Below are 23,826 nucleotides of genomic sequence, written 5' to 3' on the forward strand. Positions count from 1 at the left end.
CCACTTTCCTGTCCATTAACTCAGCCTCTGAGATATTGCTTCAGATTTTCCCTTTGTAGCTGGCATCTTTCCACCTAGAAAAATATCATATCATTTGTGAATCTGAAGTTTTCACTCATTTATAAGAATTTTAAATAAGCCCAATTCTAGTCCTGTCCCCAGGTAATCCTACTAATTGTAATTCTATTTTATTTAGAAAATACTTATTTATGCTTTTGTTTCAGGTCTCCAAACTAGTCATTTATCCATGACAGAATTTGTTCTTCAATCCTTGGATAACTTTTAAAAAGAAAAGTCTTCCTCAAAAACTCTGCCCTGACCAAATGCTTGCTTGTCTCCTTAGAGGAAAATAAACCCTTCCCCCAATAAATTATGTTTCTTGTCATTTAATGAATCTCTACTTAATCTTGGCTTCCAACTGCATTCCAGGTATAGAAATAAAGCATTCTAGGCTATAGTCTCTATTTCAGTAACCCTTCCAATGAATGGAGGCCATTCTGGAAGTCCATCAAGAATGTCCTACCATAGCACTACAACTGGGAAACCTTTTCTTACCTTTTCTCCATGTACACTAATCCTTACATTTTAACACCCAAATTAACTTTTTTCTCCTCTGTGAAGTTCTCTATGATTCATTCTACTCCTATTTGAGAAGTAACTCATCCTGCTTGCATGAGCAAAACCAAGTATATTTGAGAATCAGTGACTAGAAACACTTTATCCTCAGAGTCCCGAGGGGTAGAAAACTGGTTGGATGGGCCCATAGAGACATATTAAGGTGAGTAGGCAGAATAGTAGGAGAGTTTTTGTTGAACAGCTTTGACCACTTCATTGCACAGTGGCTTTGGAGTCAAACAAATCTAGGATGGACGCAGCTAAATGAATACAAATTAATTACTTCTATCGATATAAGGCTATTCATGTACTCTATTTCTTCTTGAGTGAGGTCTGCTGATTTGCACCTCTTTAGGAATTTGTCAATTTTATGTGTTGTTTATAATATACCCTCATCATCCTTTAAATGTTGGGGCTGATAAAAAACAAAATTAAGGATAGACTCATTGAATGTGTAAGAAATAAAATTTAATTTGTTGGATTTGTAGTGAGGTTCCCTTTTTCATTTGTAATATTGTTCATTAGTGTTTTCTCTCTCTTTTCTTTTTTCATATTCTGTCTGGATAAAGTTTTGTCAAGTTTATTAATCTTTTCAAATAACCAGTTTTTAATTTACCTGATTTTTTCCTATTGTTTTTCTGTTTACTCTTTCATTGATTTCTGTTCTGATCTTCATTATTACCTTCCTTCTGCTTATTTTGAGTTAAATTTGCTTCTCTTTTCCTAGTTTTATTGATATCCCTGTTTTAAAACCTTTCTTCTTATCTAATATAAGCATTTAATGTTTTAAATCTGTTTCTAAAACTGCTTTGACTTCATCCCACAAGTTTTTATATATACGTTTTATGTTCATTTTCATTCTGTTCAAAACATTTTCTAAATTTTCTTGTGATTTCTTCTTTTACCCATAGATTTAGAATGTGTCATTTGGGGATATTTGGAGATTTTCCAGATAACTTTGTAATTGAATGTTGTTTAATTCCTGCTCTCCATATGGTCCTGAGTTTGAAGTTGTGACTTTATCTCCTCTCTAGGCTATGATGATGAGTCCCTAGTACTATTTGACCCCTGAAATGTGCCCTCCAGCTTTATGCCCCACCCTTTTGCCCTTCAGTAGTCCCCGTGGGGCTCATCTGGATGTGTCTGACTCCTCATCTTCTACATGATGTGATAGAGGAATCACAAGCAATGATAAATTTCATAGGAAATCAAATGTGGATCAATTAAAAGACCACCAAAGTGCATTAAGGGTTTGGAAAAGATTAGACAAATAATATACAGAGTGAATTTCTCAAGAAATACTCATTAACTGAGGAATAGGGCACTGAAAATGTATAATGGGGTTTTACGCAAACTTGAGAATTAACAGAGTTGATGAGATCAAGGTACCAAGGACTTTCAATCGTTAGTAAGACCCTTCTTTGACATAACTCCACAATTCTTTCAAAATTATCTTCCCATTTTTTCCATTTGCTTCTTAGTACAGATATCAAAAGACTGGTACGAATTAGATATTCTATTTGATACCAGAGTCACAGCAGAAAATATTATCAGGTTCAGGAAAGGTGTAACCCTCGTTCTTCATCAATGATTGTAATCACACCTGACATTGGCAATTCCTCTAACATCCAGACAATATCAACTTATTGTTTACAATTATAACTATACAGTACAACCTAATCTATTTCCCAACTTTTCAAAACTTAAATTCATGTTACTAATGTTTCAGGTGTGAGAATTAAAACAAGGAGAAGGTTTTTTTTTTTAATTACAAAGAGTTCTTATTTTTTAGAGATACATACTGAAATATCTGCCCGTAAAATATTTTTATAAAAATGTAAACTTGGAACTACCCTGGTGGCACAGCGGTTAAGAATCCACCTGCCAATGCAGGAGAGACAGGTTCAATCCCTTGTCCAGGAAGATCCCACATGCCGTGGAGCAACTAAGCCTGTGCGCCACAACTACTGAGCCTGCGCTCTAGGGCCCATGAGCCACAATTACTGAGCCTGCGTGCCACAACTACTGAAGCCCACACGCCTAGAGCCCGTGCTCTGCAGCAAGAGAAGCCACCGCAATGAGAAGCCCGCGCACCTCAACGAAGGGTAGCCCCTGCTCACTGCAACTAGAGAAAGCCTGCACGCAGCAACAAAGACCCAACACAGCCAAAAATAAGTAAATAAAGATAAATAAATATATAAATATATATATAAATTTAACTACTTCTTTATTGAAAGAGACTATACCTGAAAATTTTTTCAATTACTCTCAAATGAAGAGTATGTGATAGAATTTTAATATATCAGTACATGTGGAAAAACAGCTCAAACATATAGGATCTCATGTCTATATCCTCTCCATATAAAGTCTTCAGACAGACATCTCAGACAATGATGTACAAACAAACCAATTCATAAAACCAACTCCTCATAATCTGAGGAAAGTCATAATTGATCTCCATGGAAGCCAGACCCTATAAAGTATATTCTCTTTATGGCATCTGGAGCAAATCACCAACAAACAAGGGATATGTTTAAACAGGCAATTTTAAAAACTTGAGGATGTCACTTAATTTGATTACAGACAAAGCTGGGGCCTACCTTAGGTTGGCCCCCTCAGTGTTTCCTAACTCGTGATTCCCCTTTTAAGACGGCCTGAAAGAAGGAAAAATCGACCAGCCCTGATTAATAAGTTGTGTCTATATGCACAAATGAAAAGGGTAACTTCTGAGCTGAATTTTGTCTCTCTCTACTCAAAAAGCACAGGGTCCTTACTCATTTGTAAAAGTAATATTTATTTCTATTACTGTGTATTTATTAATATAAATACATCACCAACTGTATTTATAGAGTTTAAACCAGCATAGTTCAAATACTACGAAGGTGCCAGGTATTTCCATCAATACTTTTGTGGTCATTGATTTTTTTAAATCAGCAAATTAGTTTCTAATGCTGCTGAAGGTGACCAATATAATTTGCTTTTTTGTATTAATGCTATGACACTATCTGGTATCACAAACTGAAAGAGGATTGATTACACTATGTTAAAAGTTTTGGGATATGAGGGTTTTTTTTAATGTTTTATAATCACAAAATATGTCCTAGAGATAAAAATCAGATTCCATTTTATAATCAACGTGCCTTGGGACACTTGGCTGAACCAGAGAAAGGATAAGGCAAAGCAGAAGGAAAAAAGGAAACAAATGGAAGGCTAACATTGAGGTTTTATCTCTCAGGAAGGACAAAGACCAGTCCTATAATCAAAACTTGTGGTTATTTATTATCGACATGGCAGAGAGACTGAATTTAAAAAAATCTTTCCATCTGTCCACACTCTGTGTGCTGCTGCTCTGAGGAAAAATAAATATATCCTGGGTTGACACCAAGAATACTGGGTTTACCATTAGTAATGTTCTCACGAAGGTGCCTCAGTCAACCCTTCTGCAGTCTAAAAAAATATAAATATATCCTGGGTTGACACCAAGAATACCGGGTTTACCATTAGTAATGTTCTCACGAAGGTGCCTCAATCAACCCTTCTGCAGTCTAAAAAATGTAAATAAAAGTTAGATGACGGATTGTGAATTGATCAGGAGCTTTGATGTCATGTTTAGCATTTGGGTTTTTGTTTCGTTTCGTTTTGTTTTGTTTTGTTTGTTTGTTTGGGCCTGTTCTGCAACTCTTAACAGCTAGAATTCCATTTCAATCACAACAGGAACTAAAGAATTCTGAACACTACACAGCCTCAGTTTTTAAAATGAAGCCTGAAATATCACTTAGAACAATGGCTGGGGAAGAAAACAACCATAAAGTTTGTTTTGTTTGACAGTGACTGACAATGATATTATTGTCTACACATGTATGTCTGTAAATACTGCTGTGCACCATGCAGCTCTTTCCCCTGGAGTATAATCCAGCCCTGGAAATAGTAGATCAACCCGTCACCATGGATACCGAAAAATCTGGCCAAGTGACCTAAAATGTAGATTGTGAATAAAATTGTGTTGGTATCTGTTGCTGCGACTGATGTCAGTGCTCTGTCTTTCTCATTAGGAAGAGTAGCCCTGAAAAGGGGCCCAGTGTTCCCGGAGATCCCAATCCCCATGGGTTCTGCTCTCATCCTTTACCTGCCTTGGCTCCACAGGCTGTCCTGAGGTCCTGGACCCACAGGTTGTGCTGTTCATCCACACAGGAATCCAACGGTACCACTGCTAGTGCCAACTATTTGTCTCTGAGATACTCACATCTGGCCTCTGAAGATTTATTAGTTTCTTTATCTCAACCAAGTGTGAAAAATCTCTTTTACATTTGTTTTGGCTGAAACAAAATGCATGAGCCAGAAAACTAAGAGGAAAACAAGGAATTTAAAAACAAACTTCAATTCGAGTTCTTGTTCTACCTCTAACTCACTACAGACCTTAAGTAGTTACCTGACTTTTCATTATTCACTCAACCAACATGTGCTGAGGGCTTACTGCGCCAGATATGCTTAGGCAACAGGTATGCAAAGAAAAATGGGAAACAATTCTTGTTCTCAAGGAGCTCACAATGAAAAAGAGAAGACTGACACACACGCCAATGTTCACAATGCTGGGTGAGACAGATCATGATAGGAGGAAACAGAGGAGAAAGAGGGTCATCTCACCAGACTGGGAAGGTCACGATGGGCTTCCAGGAGGAGTAGAGTCTGAAATGAGGCCTGAAGGATGAGTGAGAGACGTTCAGTCCACAGGAGGAGGAGAGGAGAGGAGAGTGCAGAAGGAGGAAAGGGTGAAATGATAATGGACTTGGAAAGGAGAAAATGTTATCCTGGCACACTACTTGACCCAGCATGAAAAAGTGTCATAATAATATAAATGCCATTAGTTAGCTTTTAAAGGCAAACTGTAGATAAAAGTATTGTCGATGGTTTCAAAAACAGTTAATAACATTTCAGTGTTAACACTATTTAACCATGTAAAAGAAAATTATTACATTTACCTTATGACTTAGTTATTCCACTGCTGGGTATTTACCTGAGAGGACTGAAAATGTATGTCCTCACAGAGACTAAAATAAAGATGTTCTTAGCAGCTTTATTCATATTAGCCCAAACTGGAAACAACTCAAATGTCTATTAACAGTGCAATGAATAAACAAAGTGTGTATATTTATACAATGCAATATTTTTCAGCAGTTAAAAAAAATGCAGCAACATGGATGAATCTCACAGACATTATACTAAGAGAAAAGAAGCCAGACACACACACACACAAAATCCACTGTGACTTTATCTATGTAATTTCTAGAAGAGGAAAATCTATTCCATAATGGAAAAGGTCAGATAAACTGTTGCCTCTGGAAGGGGCAGAGGACTGACTAGGAAGGAGCGCAGGGGTCATTTCTCAGGTGATGAAAATGCTAGAGATGTGGGTTACACAGGTGTAGGTGCTGATTAAAACTCATTGAATTGCACAGGTAAGACATGTGGCTTTCACTGTATGTTTTTGATATAAAAAATGAGAACAAACACTAATTAGTAATTTTGCTTTTTTTCAGTGGTATAAATTAGCCATTCTGAGGCTACCTCCTGTATATTCCAGGCTTGAGCAAAATTCTAGGCTTCTGAAAATAATGGGAGCCAGGTTTTTTGTTGTTGAGGGATGGGATAACCAACACAGAAAGTAAGAGGACTCTGCTGTGCAATACGGCAGCTATTAGTCACATATGGCTCCTGAACCCTTGAAATGTGGCTAGACCAAACTGAAGATGTGCTGTAAGCATCAAATATACACTAGCTTAGGAAGAACTTACTACAAGGGGAAAAAAAGTGCAACATCTCACTAATAACGTCTTATTTGATTATATGTTGAAATGGTAAAAATTAGGATACATTGTGTTAAATAAATACATTATTAAAATAGATTTAAATTGTTTCTTTACTCTTTTAAACATGGCAACTAGAAAGTTTATAATTACATATGTGGCTCACACTTGTACCCATTGCACAGTACTAAACTATAATGTAGCTTGTGCTGTTGGACTGGAATTGCAGCTATTATATTCCAATATGTGAACTCATAGTTTGATCGATCTATCTATCTATCTATCTATCTATCTACTTACCTTTTTTCCTCTGAAAGGGCCTGGAAATAATGCCATACCAGTAGAAATGAGCACACTTAGCACTCAGATATTGGTATCATTCTCTATTAAAACAAAATATAGCTGCTTGGAGAAATGGTTGATTTCAGGGCTGGGGCAGAGAAAGTACAAGATGAGCTTGGAACATCATACTTCACAAAAAAGTAAAGGATTTTTCAAAAAATAATGGGGTATGTAAAAATGACACAGAAGGATTACTGGGGCTTCCCCTAGCCAAATCTAGGCTAATTTGAGCATCAAAATAAATGACGATAGTAATGGATCATAACCTATTTAATAAAATAAGAATCCGTGAGTCCCTATCCAAATAAATAAATAAGTAAGAAGGGACAGTGCTTCCTTAGAGTAGAATATCAACTAATAAAGAAAAACAATCATGGAGACAGAAGATCATCAATGGATACTAAAACTAGTTGGGTAAAAGTTTTATGAGAAATAACGTTATTTACCTATTTTCAAAGTGTCTCCCCATATATTAATTTCAAAGAAAAAAAAATATATTTAGTTTAGAAGAATAATTTTTCAAAAAGACACATGCACCCCAATGTTCACTGCAGCACTATTTACAATAGCCAGGATGTGGGAGCAACCTAAATGCCCATCACCAGATGAATGGATAAAGAAGATGTGGTACATATATACAGTGGAGTATTACCCATAAAAAGGAACGAAGTTGGGTCATTTGTAGAGACATGGATGTCATACAGAGTGAAGTAAGTCAGAAAGAGAAAAACAAATATCATATATTAATGTGTATATGTGGAATCTAGAAAAATGGTACAGCTGAACAGCTTTGCAAGGCAGAAATAGAGACACAGATGTAGGGAACAAATGTATGGACACCAAGGGAGGGAAGTGGAGGGGGCGTGGTGGGATGATTGGGAGTTGGGATTGACATATATACAGTAATATGTATAAAACAGCTAACTAATAAGAACCTGCTATAAAAAATAAATAAATAAAATTCAAAAAAAAGAATAATTTTTGAACTTTACAATTGAAAGAATTATCAAGATAAACCCAGAATTAATTATACAATCTTGCTGCCTTTGAGTTTTTAAATATCACTGAGAGATTAAAACTATCCCCCAACCCCAAATCTGATGAAGGAAAATTAACCTTATCTAAGTGTGGTTTATGAATCACCCTTAGAATCATCTGAATTCTTTTTACAAAATCTTTATAAGATATAAGAGGCAGAAAGCCTTCAAGCCTTCACATCCCAAGGAACATGGCAGCAGTGGGTGCAATTAAAAATATTATTTACAAGGCTTCCCTGGTGGTGCAGTGGTTGAGAATCTGCCTGCCGATGCAGGGAACGCGGGTTCGTGCCCCGGTCTGGGAAGATCCCACATGCCGCGGAGCGGCTGGGCCCGTGAGCCATGGCCGCTGAGCCTGCGCATCCGGAGCCTGTGCTCCGCAACGGGAGAGGCCACAACAGTGAGAGGCCCACGTACCGCAAAAAAAAAAAAAAAAAAAAATTATTTACAGAACTAATTAGCAAATTTAATCAGGAAACAAGTGAGAATAAGAATACATAAAATTACAATGTAATTTTTCATAGTTATACTTCTTATTGTTACTTTTTAAAATGATATAATTTTAAGTAGTGTCAGAAATCTTTTGTAAACCTTGCACTGACAGTTCTAAAAAATACTTCATGTAATTTTGAAAACAATAATGATTATAAAGTTAAAAAAATTTCATAGTGACAGGTCAAAAAATAGGAAACTACCTATAAAATTAGATATTCTATATATATATACATTTTTTGGTCACACAGCATGGCTTGTGGGATCTTAGTTCCCCGACCAGGGATTGAACCTGAACCTGGGCCCCAGCAGTGAAAGCACAGAGCCCTAACCACTGGACTGCCAGGGAATTCCCCTGGATATTCTATTCTTAAACAGACTGTACAACAAAAAAGCCAAGTTTATTGCCCAGCTAAATAACTTTGATATTAAAAAAACAATAATGCCATTACCTACACATACACAATAGGCAGAACAATTTAAATCAAGTAACAAATAGGCACTAACTATGATATCTAGCCTCAAAATTAAAAATTCAATCGTATGTCAATAGCTGTATAAACACAAGAAGATCAAGTTGATTTATTTATTAATTTGTCTGTTTGATTATTTATAAGATAACCTCTTTGGGGTGTGGCCAAGATGGCAGAGTAGGAAGACTCTGAGCCCACCTCCTCCCATGGGCACACCAAAATTACAACTACTTACAGAATAAAAATCTATGAGAACGACCTGAAGATTAGCAGAAAAGATCTTCCACAATTGAAGACATAAAGAAGGAACCACACCAAGACAGATAGGAGTGGCAGAGATGCAGTATAGTCAGGACCAACACCCCCGGATCAGCGACCCTAAAGGGAAGAATATCACAACTGCAGAAGTCCTCCCCAAAGAGCGAAGGGTCCAAGCCCTACATCAGGCTCCCCAGTCCAGAGGTCATGCACAAAAAAGACGAGCCCCCAGAACATCTGGCTTTGAAGGCCATTAGGAAACAAAGACTCCACTTTTAAAGGGTGCAAAAGAGTTTCACATGCTCTGAGTATGAGCAAAGAGGCAGTAGTTTGAAAGTAGCCTGCGTTAGACCTACTTGCTTATCTTAGAGAGACTGCCAGAGAGGCAGGAGGTAACTGGGACTCCGCCTGAGAACAGAGACTCTGATGGCAGCCAATTTTGGAGCTCGATCTACCTTGATGACACCTGCACTGGCAAGCACCATTTTGGGATCCTCCCTCTGGCCTAATAGGTGCTGGAGCTTAAGCTGCCCACCAGTGGGTCCACAGCCACTGCAAGAGACAGAACCTCACAGCCAACTGAGCCAAAGGCAAACCCCAACTACCAGCACGCCCAAAGTAATCGACCCCACCACAACAAATAAACCCATGCAGCCCACATATGGGACACCCCTAAAGCATATCATTATGGTGACCACAAGAAAGCACGCTGATGGGCCCCAAAGGACATCTCCTATATAAGGCCACTTCTCCAATATCAGAAGACATAACCACCTACCTAATACATAGAAATAAACACAAAGAATTAGACAAAATGAGGAGACAGAGGAATATGTTCCAAATGAAGGAACAAGACAAAAACCTCAGAAAAAGAATGAAGTGGAGATAAGCAATCTACCTGCTTGATTAATGATGGTCATGATTAAAGGTGCTCACCAAAGTTAGGAGAAGAATGGATGAACACAGTGAGAATTTCAACAAAAGAGTTAGAAAGCATAAAGCAGTACCAAACAGAGCTGAAGAATACAATAACTGAAATAAAAAATACACTAGCAGGAATCAACAGTAGATAGATGATACAGAGGAATGGGTCAACAAACAGGAAGACAGAGTAGTAGAAATCACCCAAGTTGAACAGGAAAAAAAAAGAATTTAAAAAAATGAACCCAGTTTAAGAGACCTCAGGGACAACCTCAACTATACTAACATTCACATTATAGGGGTCCAAAAAGGGGCAGAAAACTTATCTGAAGAAATAAGAGATGAAAACTTCCCTAACTTGGAAAGGAAACAGATATCCAGGTTCAAGAAGGACAGAGTCCCCAACAAGATGAATCCAAAGAGGTCCAAAGCAAGACATATTATAATTAAAATGACAAAAATTAAATATAGAGAATATTAAAATCAGCAAGGGAAAAGAAATTAGTTTCATACAAGCATACTCCCATAAGGCTATTAGCTGACTTTTCAGCAGAAACTGCAAGCCAGAGAGAGTGGTATGATACATTGAAAGGAAAATCCTAAAACCAAGAACATTTTACCTGGCATATTATTCAGATGTAAAAGACAAATAAAGAATTTTATACACAAGCAAAAGTTAAAAGAGTTCATCACTAAACTAGTCTTACATAAAATGTTTAAAGGGGCTCTTCTAAGCAGAAAAGGTTACAACTAGAAATATGACAGTTATGAAAGACAAAAGTCTCATTGGTAAAGGCAAATATACAGTACAGGTGATATATCAACCAAGTATAAAGCTAGTAGGAAGGTTAAAAGACAAAAATAGTAAACTTATCTATATCCACAATAACTAGTTAAGGGACACACAAAACCAAAAGATGTAAAATACAATGTCAAAAACATTAAACATGGAGGGTGGGTAAAAATATAGGGTTTTTAGAATGCATTCAAACTTAAGATATCAATTTAGAATAATCATATATAAGATATTCATCAAATCACAAGAAGAAAAGAACAATAACAAACTGAAAAAAATTCACAAAATGGCAATAAGCACATACCTATCAATAATTACTTTAGGGCTTCCCTGGTGGCGCAGTGGTTGAGAGTCCGCCTGCCAATGCAGGGGACACAGGTTCGTGCCCCGGTCTGGGAAGATCCCACACGCCATGGAGCGGCTAGGCCCGTGAGCCATGGCCACTGAGCCTGCGCGTCTGGAGCCTGTGCTCCACAACAGGAGAGGCCACAACAGTGAGAGGCCTGTGTACCACACACACACAAAAAAAATCCTCAACAAAATACTAGGAAAGTGAATTCAGCAGTACATTAAAATGATCATACACCATGATCAAGTGGGATTTATCCACAAATCAATATCCACAAATCAACCTATGTGATACACCACATTAACAAATAGAAGAATAAAAATCATATGATTATCTCAATAGATGAAGAAAAAGCTTTGGACAAAATTCAACATCAATTTTATGATAAAAACTCTCAACAATGTAGGCATACAAGGAACATACCTCAACATAACAGAGGTCATATATGACAAACCCACTGCCAACATCATACTCAATGACGAATAGCTGAAATCATTTCCTCTAAGATCAGGAATAAGACAAGGATGCCCACTCTCACTACTTTTACTCAACATAGTATTGGAAGTCCTAGCCACAGCAATCAGACAAGAAAAAGCAATAAAAAGAATCCAAATTGGAAAGGAGGAAGTAAAACTGTCACTGTTTACAGATGACATGATACTATATATAGAAAATTCTAAAGATGGCACCCCAAAACTAGTAGAACTCATCAATAAATTCAGTAAAGTTGCAGGATACAAAATTAATATACAGAAATCTGTGGCATTTCTATACGCTAATAATGAACTGTTGGAAAGAGAAATTAAGAAAACAATCTCATTTACAATTGCATCAAAAAGAATAAAATTCCTAGGAGTAAATCTAACCACTGAGGTAAAAGACTTGTACTCTGAAAACTATCAGACATTGATGAAAGAAACTGAAGAGGATACAAACAAATGGAAAGATACACTCTGCTCATGGATTGGAAGAATTAATATTGTTAAAGTGACTATACTACCCTATGTAATCTACAGACTCAGTGCAATCCCAATGGCATTTTTCACAGAACTAGAACAAACAATTCTAAAATTTGTGTGGAAACACAAAAGACCTCTAATAGCCAAAGCGACCTTGAGAAAGAACAATGCTGGAGGTATCACAAGCCCTGGTTTCAAACTACACTACAAAGTTACAATAATCAAAACAGTATGGTACTGGCAGAAAAACAGACACATAGATCAATGGAACAGAATAGAGACCCCAGAAAGAAACCAAAGTTCATATGGTCAATTAATCTACAACAAAGGAGGCAAAAATATACAACTGGGAAAAGACAGACTCTTAAATAAATGTTGTTGGGAAAACTGGACAGCTACATGCAAAAGCATCAAACTGGACTACTTTTTCACACCATATACAAAAATAAACTCAAGATGGATTAAAGACTTAAATGTAAGACCTGAAACCATAAAAGTCCTTTTAAAAAAAAACCCATAGTAAGTAATTTCTTTGACATTGGATTTAGCAATATATTTTTTTGATCTGTCTCCTCAGGCAAGCAAAACAAAAATAAAAAAATAAACAAATGGGACAATATCAAACTAAAAGCTTTCGCTTAGTGAAAGAAATTGCCAATAAAATGAAAAGGCAGCCTACTGAGTGTAAGAAGGTATTTGCAACTGATATATGTGATAATGGGTAATACCTGAAATACACAAAGAACCCATACAACTCAACATCAAACAAACCAGCAACCTGATTCAAAAATGGGCAGAGGACCTGAACAGCCATTTTTCCAAAGGAGGTATGCAAATGACCAACACACATATGAAAAGATGCTCAACAACTCAAATCATCAGGGAAATGCAAATCAAAACCACAATGAGATACCATCTCACACCTGTCAGAATGGCTATCACCCAAAAAAGACAACAAATAACAAGTGTTGGCGAAGATATGGTGGAAAAGGAACCCTGTGCACTGTAAATTGATGCAGCCACTATGGAAAACAGTTTGCAGTTTCCTCAACAAATTAAAAATAAAACTACCATATGATCCAGAAATTTCACTTCTGGGTATTTTCCCAAAGAAAACCAAAACACTAATTCCAAAAGATATATGAACCCCAATGTCCATTGCAGCATCATTTAAAATAGCCAAGATATGGAAGCAACCTAAGTGTCCATGGATGGATGAATGGATAAAGAAGATGTGCTACACACACACACACACACACACACACACACACACACACACACACACTGGAATATTACTCAGCCATTAAAAATGAAATCTTGCCATTTGTGACAACATGGATGACTCTAGAGGGCATTTTGCTAAGTGAAATAAATCAGACAGGAAAAGAAAAATACTGTCTGATCTCACTTATATGTGGACTCTAAAAAACAAAACAAACAAACAAAGCAAAATGAAAACAGACTCATAGATACAGAGAACAGATGGACGGTTGCTAGAGCAGAGGCAGGTGGAGGGCTGGGTGAAACAGGTGAAGGGAATTAACAGTATAAATCTCTAGTTACAAAATGAATAACCCACAGGGATATAATATACAGCATAAGGAATATGATCAATAATATTGTAGTAACTTTGAATGGGGACAGATGGTACTTGACTTACCGTGGTGTTCATTTTGTAATATATATGCAAATGTCAAATTACAATGTAGTATACCTGAAACTAACACAATATTTTACATCAACTATATTTAAATTTTTAAAAGGATAACTTCTTTTCAAAAGATTTTAGTTGCTTACAACAGAGGGCCTGCAGAATCTGTATCAAAATGAAATACAAAAACTTACCATGTTAGACCTGTGGCAGGTTCGGACATGAAGAGGAAGCTGCTTGCTTTCCAGAGTTCTCTGAAAAAGCAAAAGAATGCCCATGATATCTAGTAGTTGACTCCAAGGGAGCTTAAAAAGACAAAAGGAAACTTCTTTATGAAAGAGTTAAGTGCTATCATCAGGAATGCGGGTAGGAGTGCAGGAATAAAATTTGAATAAATAAATAAATGGCAAGAAAAACTGGCAGAGACTATGCATCTTTGAACTTCAAATTAACATTTGTCATAAGCTTCAAAAGAGTCCTAAACTCTTCACTGTCCAAAACCTCCTGGCCGTCACTAAAACACTTCATGAGGCCGGTGAAGTAATATATTTCACAGGTTCTGTAACACTTAGAAGACCAAGAAAGAACAAACCATCCTGATCTTTAGGTAAATATGGCATCATCTGCAAGTAGAACATAATCAGATTTATTTGATGGTCAAACCCTTCAGAGCTGCAAATAATTTACTGTGTTTTATTAAATTTATTTTCTTCATATTTTGAAAAGAAGAAAATAGTACACTGGCGTGTGTGTGTGTTCGTGCTTCTGTGTCTATGTGGAAAATAGCAAGGTTGGCTAATGGAAGAAGAGCATAAAAGACTTTTTTGCAAAATCAACTGAAGGTGTCTACAGTGACTACTTTAAAAGTATGATCATCTTTAAAAAAATTTTTTTAACAGTTTAAAACATTATGAAAGAGAAAGAAAATTCAGACCAAGGGAAAAAGAGATAATGTAAGCATGCCAACGCTGAGAATTGTCGGAGTTGCCATGGTTATTTCAAATCTGCTTTGAGCTTCCTAGCAGCCAGGACAATGGGCTCACTGAATTACAAAGCTTTGTTACTGGAATAAGAAAATATTCTAGTTCCTCAGAAAAAGAAAGGCTTTCCTTGATTTTAAATTCCAAAGGTATCTCTCATGTGAAGAAAAAGAATACGGTATAATATAGTATATACTATCTTCAATTGGATTTTTATTGCTAACATCAAATGATTGTTTAAAGCACTGCTGCTTAGTGAAGGCATTTCTGGGAGGTTTAAGGAATCCCCACTAAACATACAGCCCTCCCATGCTCTAGAAATATCACTGTAGTACCACTTCATGGTACACCTAAGTGAATATATTTTTCCACTTGATTGTATCCTGTCATATAAACATAATCAATAGAATCAACTGTCACAAAATTCATTGATTAGTTTTTTAGATGAACACAGGAACTAAGGCTCTGAAAGTTGGAAAGGATTTCAGAGAGCTCTTGGTCCAATAATAAATTATAGCAGCTAATGTCACAAAAGGCATCTCTGACAATCAGTATAGGAATTTGGCATGCAGGCTGTCATGGACAGTTGGATCACTCTCTCACAAGCCCATCTATCTACTCCACTGCTGTAGACAGTTGTTTTATTATGTTATGCTGAAAACTACTGGACTGTAATTTCCACCCGCTTTTTTTTTTTTTTTTTTTTTTTTTTTTTTTTTTTTTTTTGCGGTACACGGGCCTCTCACTGTTGTGGCCTCTCCCGTTGCGGAGCACAGGCTCCAGATGCGCAGGCTCAGCGTCCATGGCTCACGGGCCCAGCCGGTCCGTGGCATGTGGGATCTTCCCGGACCGGGGCACGAACCCGTGTCCCCTGCATCGGCAGGCGGACTCTCAACCACTGCGCCACCAGGGAAGCCCTCCACCCGCTTTTAAAGTCTGTCCTCCAGATCAACTGAGCAGCTCTCAAGTATAAGAAGACATTTTTGCTTTACCACTTCCGTCTTACCTTCCCTAAGCTAAACATCTTCAGTTTATGCTATTCGTCCATTTAAAATGATGCTGATTACTTTAAAAGTCATACAACACTTTAAATTTTTTTCAGTGCTTTGTATACATGACCTCATTTTTACCCTTACATCTATGAATGCTCTACAACAGGTATTTTAATCATGAGAACACTAACTGGCCCCTAGATCATACCACTGATTTATGGCAGAATGTAGACTAGAAGCTTGGCCTCTTCATTTTCTTCCTATCTCTGTGTTTAAACGATCAGTTTACTACACTGAACACTCATTAACCGCAGTGAATATTCAAGAGAAGAAAGTCTGAAGACATTTTACTCATGTTAAGAAAATAATCAGGAAGACTCATTTATGGTAACTAATACTTGTAAATTTACAATTTTTCCAAGTGTTAAGAATTTTATATAGGTGTTTGGAACTTCTGAAAGAGATATTTTTAAAGTTTTTCTCTCGTTTTTAGCTAAAATTTTGACGAAACTACAGGTCTGAGTTCAGGTTCATGTTTAGGTTTGAGTTCAGGTTTAAGTTTGCTGATTATCCCAACCATAAAATAATAAAACTAATATAAACCCTCTGGTTTGCCAAAAAAAAATAGAATTCTTTGAGTAATAAAAATGTGTGAAGGTTCTAGGACTTTATGTACTTCAGTCAGTTCAGATACCATTCTCCTGCTGTTATTTTTTCCTATATTCATTTTCATCCACTCAATTATTGAGTTCCTGGGCATCTTCTGCTTTCTCTTTTGTGTTCCTAGCAAGAATTATCGGAATTCAAACATTTTCCCTTAAACAGCAACAACAAAAATCCACTGAACACATAAAACTTCACCTGTTGGGGTAAAATCCTCAAGGGCCCTAGAACTATATATACGGTACTCAAAGACACAGAAGCAGCAGTCGTTAATGGTCTGTAATTAAAATCTCAGCTTTAAAATGTGCCTCCAGGGGCATTTCAACAAAGTCCAACTTAAAGAACTTTCACTGTGCCAAGGAGGTGCGCTACTAAGCACGAGCACATTGGAAAGTCAAGTGGTGAGAGCCCACCCTCATCCACTGTAGGAGGCCGTGTGCATCACTGCGGGAACTCCCGGAGCGCAAGCTGACACGGCAGCGACAGGGCAGAAGGAGAACTGAAGAGGCTCTGCACTTCTACGGACATGGAGCACAAACCTCTGATGATGTGATGAATTGAGACTAATAGCAGGTTGAACTACTGGAAATATTAGTCTGATTGCACATTGTTTAAGTAGAATGAGCCTGCTCTTCAGTGTCTTTTTTCCTTTCCAAATGTGTCCAAATGTCAATCTGAGCCATTTTCCTAAGGAACAAACTAAATGGCCATCAGAATATAGAAAACGAAAACGAGTCAAAATGGCCACAGAGAGAAGCAGACTCGGAAGCCACGTGTGAAATTTAGATCAACCAGCCTCTGCTCGGGATACTGACCCAGCCACCAGCCAGGCCCACTTCCAGTGTTTAGTCTTGCAGGCAATCCCCTGTCATTGGGCACCAGTAATTCAAGTTACCATGCTACCAAAATACGGCATTGGTTCCTTCATCCTGCATCTTCCTGGGATTCTTTACTACTCCCCAATCTTGGTCGTGCTTTCTTTCTAGAAGTGACAAAACCATATATATTTGGCTGCGCAGTGTGGCACACGGGATCTTAGTTCCCTAACCAGGGATCAAACCCGTGCCCTCTGCAGTGGAAGCGCCACAGCCTTAACCACCAGACTGCCAGGGAAGTCCCAACAGAATCGTTGAAACGGAGCAGGCTTTAGAGGGAAATAGTCTGCTTTTATGCTAGGTTCGCCTACTTACAGGGAAAGGATGTTTATTCCAGGCTCCTGATGTTTTTCCTTGCATCTAGAGAGACCTCAGCTCATGTAACATTCCCAACCTCTTTACTCTTTCACCACTCTGCCTCAGAGAATGAAAAGCAAATTATGTGAATGGTAACTTTGAGAAGAGTAAATAGGGCTTGCTAAGCTCAGCCCCTGCCGTGCTCTCCTTCCTTGAGGAATGGCCACAGTAATGCCCATATTCATGTCTTATCTTCCATGTTGGAAATTTTCCAAGGGGAGGGCCCCACAGGAGGAGACATGTCCACCTGGCCTGGCCCGATAGACCGGTCTGTTTCTGACCAGCAGCACTGGGAAGCCCACAGCTGCTGCACTCCTAAGCCACATCATCTCTCCCAGCCTGAATCAGTAATAAGTATGGTACTCTGATCTCCATCTTGCTCCTTGTCTATCTCTTAAGTGGCTTGTAGCTCAGGACCATGTTTTAACTGTGTTGACCTTGCAAAGCTATTTTACTACAGTCATCATTATCCACTCACATTTGTCAAGTTTTTGAACATCTTTTTCCTCTTCTGGATGTTATTTTACCTACCTGGCAGGAATGTGAATGTAAAGTGCCTAGCACAGGGCTTGGCCTTCAATTAAAGTTTACCTTCCTTTGCTTTTTTTAATTTTAATTTAGTCATCACCTGTTGTCTTGATTCCTTCTTCCCTTTAATTTCCTCCAATAAATTGGCTTCTTCTGTCTTGCATCATTGTCTTCCACACTTTCTTATTTCTTCTTTCTGTCTCTAGGCACTGCCCTAAATCAACCTAAATTTAGTTCTTAAAGTGTGGTCCCAGAACCAGTAGCGTCAGCATCTTTTGGGAATTTGGTGGAAAGGAAACTCTCAGGCCCTATCCCAGATCTGCTGAATCAGAAACTGTTGGTGGGGGGCTAGCAATTTGTATTTTTACAAGCCCTCCAGGTAATTCTGATGCATGGTCAAGGCTCAGAAGCTGAGGCCAACGTCATTCAGTTTCTGCTCAGTTCCATGATTTGTCTCTGCCCACATACTTTTCTTTTTGTGCCTTACTCTCTTTGTGATTACCAACCATTTTGTTTGGTATCATTATCCATTGTTTCATACCTGAAAGCCCTGATACCCTCCCTCTCCATCCAGAAAGGGGGGGGAAAAGGGTGACCATTTGGCCCTCAAATGATTTAAAATTAGGATCTATGATCTCTTTTATACAGATTTTTTTTGTCCACCGCAAATTATTATACCTAACTTATTGAAAATTTAGGCAACTCAGTTTGTTTTAATTTAGTTTACCAAGTTTTCATTTTCGAAGCCACTGTATAACATAAACCCACTCACAAATCTGCAAGCCTTTGCTCTGTGTTTTGTTTTTAATGGGTAAATAGAAAATCTCCTACCACAGGAAACTACAGGTAGCACTGAAAAAAACTGGTTTTCACAGCACTGGTTTTCGAACAACTTGAAAAGCATCAAGCAACTCAATTATCCTAAAATTGTCATCCAATTTGCTTCTCTGTGGGAAAGCTAGTATTCTTATGTCATGAAGACCAAGAAATTATTTGCTTTCTGGAATATGTGAATATTTTCCTTCCTACCACTGCTGAATCTCTGAAAGAATATCTAGGGGCAGCAAGGATGGGATGGGCATTGGGACAAGGGGCAAGGGGAGAAGAGGTAAATGGGAGCTGAGAAAAAAAAAAAAGATGCTTTTCATTTCAAATGAGCCCCCAAATGTCACTATTTAATTTGATGAATAAGTTTTAAAATTATCCTTTAGTAAATTTTAGCTAAGTCTAGGTACTTCAAATAATTGAATGGTTCAGGTACTTATTAACTTTCCTCCTTCCATTCCTCAAATATTGATGCAAATTAATTTTCAATCAACAAAATTTATAGACATGCATGAGTCTATAATAAATTAGTGTTCATGTGCAACATTTTGGGGAAATGTCATTCTTTCTCATGCCATTCATTAGGACGCATTTTGAGGGGAAGCAAGTCAACCACTTATGTTGTAATGAAAAGCATTTAGTATTTATTAGTGTGTAGGAGTCTTGTTCTCAAAGGAGCATTTCACAGCTATTATTCATTCAATCTCAGTTTCCCTGGGAGGGAGGGAAAGGGTGCCCAGTGAGCCAGTCCATGAGTTGAGTCATTGTTCAGATCCATTCCAAAGGACTACTCAGTTTCAACTAAACCCCTTAGGTTCAAGTTAAGATTCTCTGGCTAAGGCTTTTCTCTGTGATCTACTCCCACTGGAAACAGCTCAGACATCACTTATCTGGCCTCTGATCACCTTCCACCTACAAGACCCTGGGACGCATACAGGGACAAGAAACCTTGAGGAACAAGAGCCTTCCAGGATAAATCAGCTGCATCTTCAGATTTCTTCTGAGATTCCCATAGTCCCCATGACAGCCAGATCTTACACCTTATTTTCAATATTTCACGATCTTTCATTTGGTGATAGTGATGATAGAAGTCCTCCTTTCTGATTTTATCTTCATTGATTTCTATCTTTTGTACTTCCTTCACCTTACAGAAATGACACTTCTGTCTCATTTCTTTCTTAAGTCTTCTTTCTAATCCTAGCTGGTCAAGTTCCCTCTGGTTTCCCTTGCTCTACCAACCAGTCTGGACTCCAGGACGAGTTGCTTCAACACTGTCTTCTTGAACAGTCCTTCCACGTGTTACCTTTTCTGGAGTCTTTCATGTTAATCTTAGCCTCTTTCAACTTCTTTTCCATCTCCACACCTAAGCTACCAAACTTTTGGGAAAGACTCCAAAACCATATCAAATACTTTTCCTCAGCAGTCCTTTCAGACACTCCAGTGGACTTTGTACAGCTTCACGCATGATGGTTACTGGTTTACCCCCCTAAAATGCCCCGTTGTTATTCCAGCTTCCTTATTCTATATAGTTAACCTCGCCACTTAATGTTATCACGTCCTTTTTGGCCTCCCCCTTCAAATTTTCTTTGTGTGTCCACTCTTTTCTTCCTCATTGTTCCAGAGGGAGCTGTGCCCCTTCTATATTCAATTTAGGCATCCCTTCAACCTTTTCTCCATTCCTTTCCTCAGCTCTCTGTCTCCTCTCTTCATCTCCATCTCTTGAATGCTTCTGTTAGGCCTACAAACACTCTCAGTATTCTATGAAAAACAACAAGCAAGGAAGCAGACAAATGTTGGTCTCCTTTCCAGGGCAAATCTATTTGCTCCTGGACCTCTTGAAAACTGGCAAATGCCGCACTGTTTCATAGAAATCTCTTTCTTGGGGGCCACCAATGACCTCTAGTCACCAAATCCAATGAACTGTTTTATCTCCAGTTTACCTGATCTCTCTGACATGTCTGCTGTCACCAACTCACTCCTTGCTTGGCTTTTGGGACACCCACCATGTTCTACCTGTGCCTTCTTTCCTCCCTTCAGGGATTCCTTCCTCTCCCAACTTATCGAAGTCATCTTCCACAGGTGCTTTCTCCAGACCTCTTTTCTCGAATCTCTTCTTGACTTCCTCAACTCCCACATTTTAAACTACTGCTTCTTGTGGATTATTCCAAAAATCTAAATTCCAACTGCCATTGGACATTTCTACCTTGAACATTCTAGAGGAAGGTTTGCAAAACTAATTCTATAAAGGACAGCTAGTAAATGTGTTAGGCTTTGCAGGCTGTACGGTCTCTGTCATGACTGCTGAACTCTCGCTGTTGTGGTGTGAAGGCAGCCACAACACATAAATGGAAGGGTGTGTCTGTGTTTCAATAAAACTTTATTTACAGACACTAACATTTGAATTTCATAGAATTTTCATGTATTACGAAATACTCTTCTTCTTCGGAATTTTAAAAAATCATTTAAAAATGGAGAAGTCTTTCTTAGCTCTTAACAAAACAGGCAGCAGGCTGGATTTGGCCCTCCGACCGGCTGGCTCATCCCAGAGGCATTGCCACAGTCACATGCTCCTCAGCCACTTACTCCTCCTTCCCCATTGTGATACTGTTTCCTCTTTAAGGCTGTCTTTATTTTTGCTTTAAGTTAAGAGTTGTGTGCCGTGTAATTTCCTGCAGGTACAGACTTCTTCTAGAGTGGGCTTAGGAAAAACAAATATTAATGAAGTATTCCCATGTCCAGATAAGGAAGCTGAGGCCCAGCTTGGATCTGTCGTAGAGTTGAGTAGCACTAAACCCAGCATTAGACGACTCTTTGGACCAAGACTCTAGATGAATTGTCACACAGCGGTCAGTTACTATAATGTGGGTGTATATATATATATATATATATATATATATATATATATATATTAAAGCAACTTCATTTATTTATTTTTTGGCTGCGTTGGGTCTTCGTTGCTGTGTGCGGACTTTTTCTAGTTGTGGCGAGCGGGGGCTACTCTTCGTTGTGGTGCGCAGGCTTCTCATTGCAGTGGCTTCTCTTGTTGCAGAGCACAGGCTGTAGGTGCGCAGGCTTCAGTAGTTGCAGCACGTGGGCTCAGTAGTTGTGGCTCACGGGCTCTACAGCGCAGGCTCAGTAGCTGTGACGCACAGGCTTAGTTGCTCCGCGGCATGTGGGATCTTCCCGGGCCAGGGATCGAACCCGTGTCCCCTGCATTGACAGGCAGATTCTTAACCACTGCACCACCAGGGAAGTCTCTGTGGGTTTATATTTTTAAACACAGAAACCAAGAAGTAGAAAACCTAAGAACCTTGATTCTTTTCAGACCTATGATCCATACTGCATTCTATCCCATACTGCATTCTATCCCCCTTACAGAACGCTATAAGCACGTTCTCTCGTCAGTCTGACGGCTGGTTATGTCAGGCAGCCAGGAACTGGTGGAAGAGGGGAAGCAATGTTTACTAGAGCGAAGTTCCACAGATGTCCGTTTAAGGTTGAAGTCGACATCATCGTATGAGTAAAGAAGATCTAGATTACAAGTACCATAATCTCGATACTGGCAGACAGAGTTAAAGTCCAGTATTGCATTTAAAGAAAAAAAAAGTGGGACTTCCCTGGCGATCCAGTGGTTAAGACTCCCCGCTTCGACTGCAGGGGGCGTGGGTTTGATCCCTGGTCCAGGAACTAAGATCTTGCAAGCTGTGCAGCGCGGCCAAACAAAAGAAAAGAAAATTTTTTAAAAAATAAAGTGAGATGAATTTGCTACTAGTTAAAAATATGTACAGAGAGAATGGATTATTTTCCTGTAGCTAATGCCTATTTTATCCTCTTAAATGTTTTGTCTCAGAATTCACCCAGAGTTCTGAGTTCTACGAAGAATACTGTAATATTCACTTCGTTTTTTTAATGTTATTAAGGTCGTAGATTCTTTCATAACTCCTTTTCCTACCTCTCCCGTTTTAGGATTTTGAGGAATGAATTCATCCCTACTTCGTTCAGGGCTTAGATGTTTGTTTTTTCAGCCATGGGCCGATTTGGCACTATTTATTTTAACTTTCATATTTTAGATTATCTTGTTAATATATATTCTAATGGAAGAACTTTATGAAAAACCTAAATTACAAATGTTACTTTACTTTGTGAGAAAAACAAAGCAACCAACAAATACACAAGAATATTCAGCAAAGAAGTACCATTAGATACGACACCAATTGTGGTATAAAAAATAAACCATGAATATGTGTGTGATTCTATCCTCATTCCAATTTATAATTTTTTTTTTGAAATTCAATGATGTTAACCTTGCTTTATTCTTCTTTCACTATTGTATTATAAAGTGACTCTGGAAGAATTTTGTTTCTTGAGACTGCATTTGATCATAAGCAGAATTTGGCCCTAATTAAAATGGGATTATCATGGGATACTATATCAAAGAAATGTGCTTCTGAGGTGGGTATTCTTTTACTTGTTTTCCTTTAATAGATATAATGCAGGCCAGAACATATTACCCCTTTCAAATAACAACTCTTTGGAAAACATGTCTGGCTTTGGTAAACAGACTTTTATGTTTGAATGGAGGATTAAATTAGCCTTATCCATTTCTTAATATATAGAGAAATACACTAGCAGAATCAAAACCAAAATGTCTAGAGTTTTGTTTTTGGAAGAAAATTACTTTTTGCTTATGTAGTTTTTGATTATTCAGTATATTTTGGTAAAATACTTTACAATAGGACATCTTGTGAAATAATTTTTGTAGTAGTTTTATAGAGTAGGCTAAGCTGCTGTAAGAAAAAGCGCCCCAAAATGCAGTGGCTCGAAGCACAGTGAAGTGTGTTTGTCTCCCAGGTAACAGTGCAAGACAAGTGTCCCAGCTTGGTGGGCAGTTCTGCTCCAGCCAGTCACT

General features: G+C 38.2%; 1 protein-coding gene across 1 annotated transcript in view; it reads right to left on the reverse strand.

Moving 5' to 3' along the window:
- The window catches only part of LMNTD1 (lamin tail domain containing 1), a 442,143-nt gene that overhangs the window by 405,241 nt on the left and 13,076 nt on the right, over positions 1 to 23,826 (reverse strand). The window contains exon 3 of the transcript XR_009521169.1: positions 13,892 to 13,951. The gene's annotated coding sequence lies outside the window, so the exon portion shown is untranslated. The remainder of the gene's footprint in view (positions 1 to 13,891; positions 13,952 to 23,826) is intronic.

The sequence above is a fragment of the Delphinus delphis genome, chromosome 11 (genome assembly GCF_949987515.2).
Source record: "Delphinus delphis chromosome 11, mDelDel1.2, whole genome shotgun sequence".
Taxonomy (NCBI): domain Eukaryota; kingdom Metazoa; phylum Chordata; class Mammalia; order Artiodactyla; family Delphinidae; genus Delphinus; species Delphinus delphis.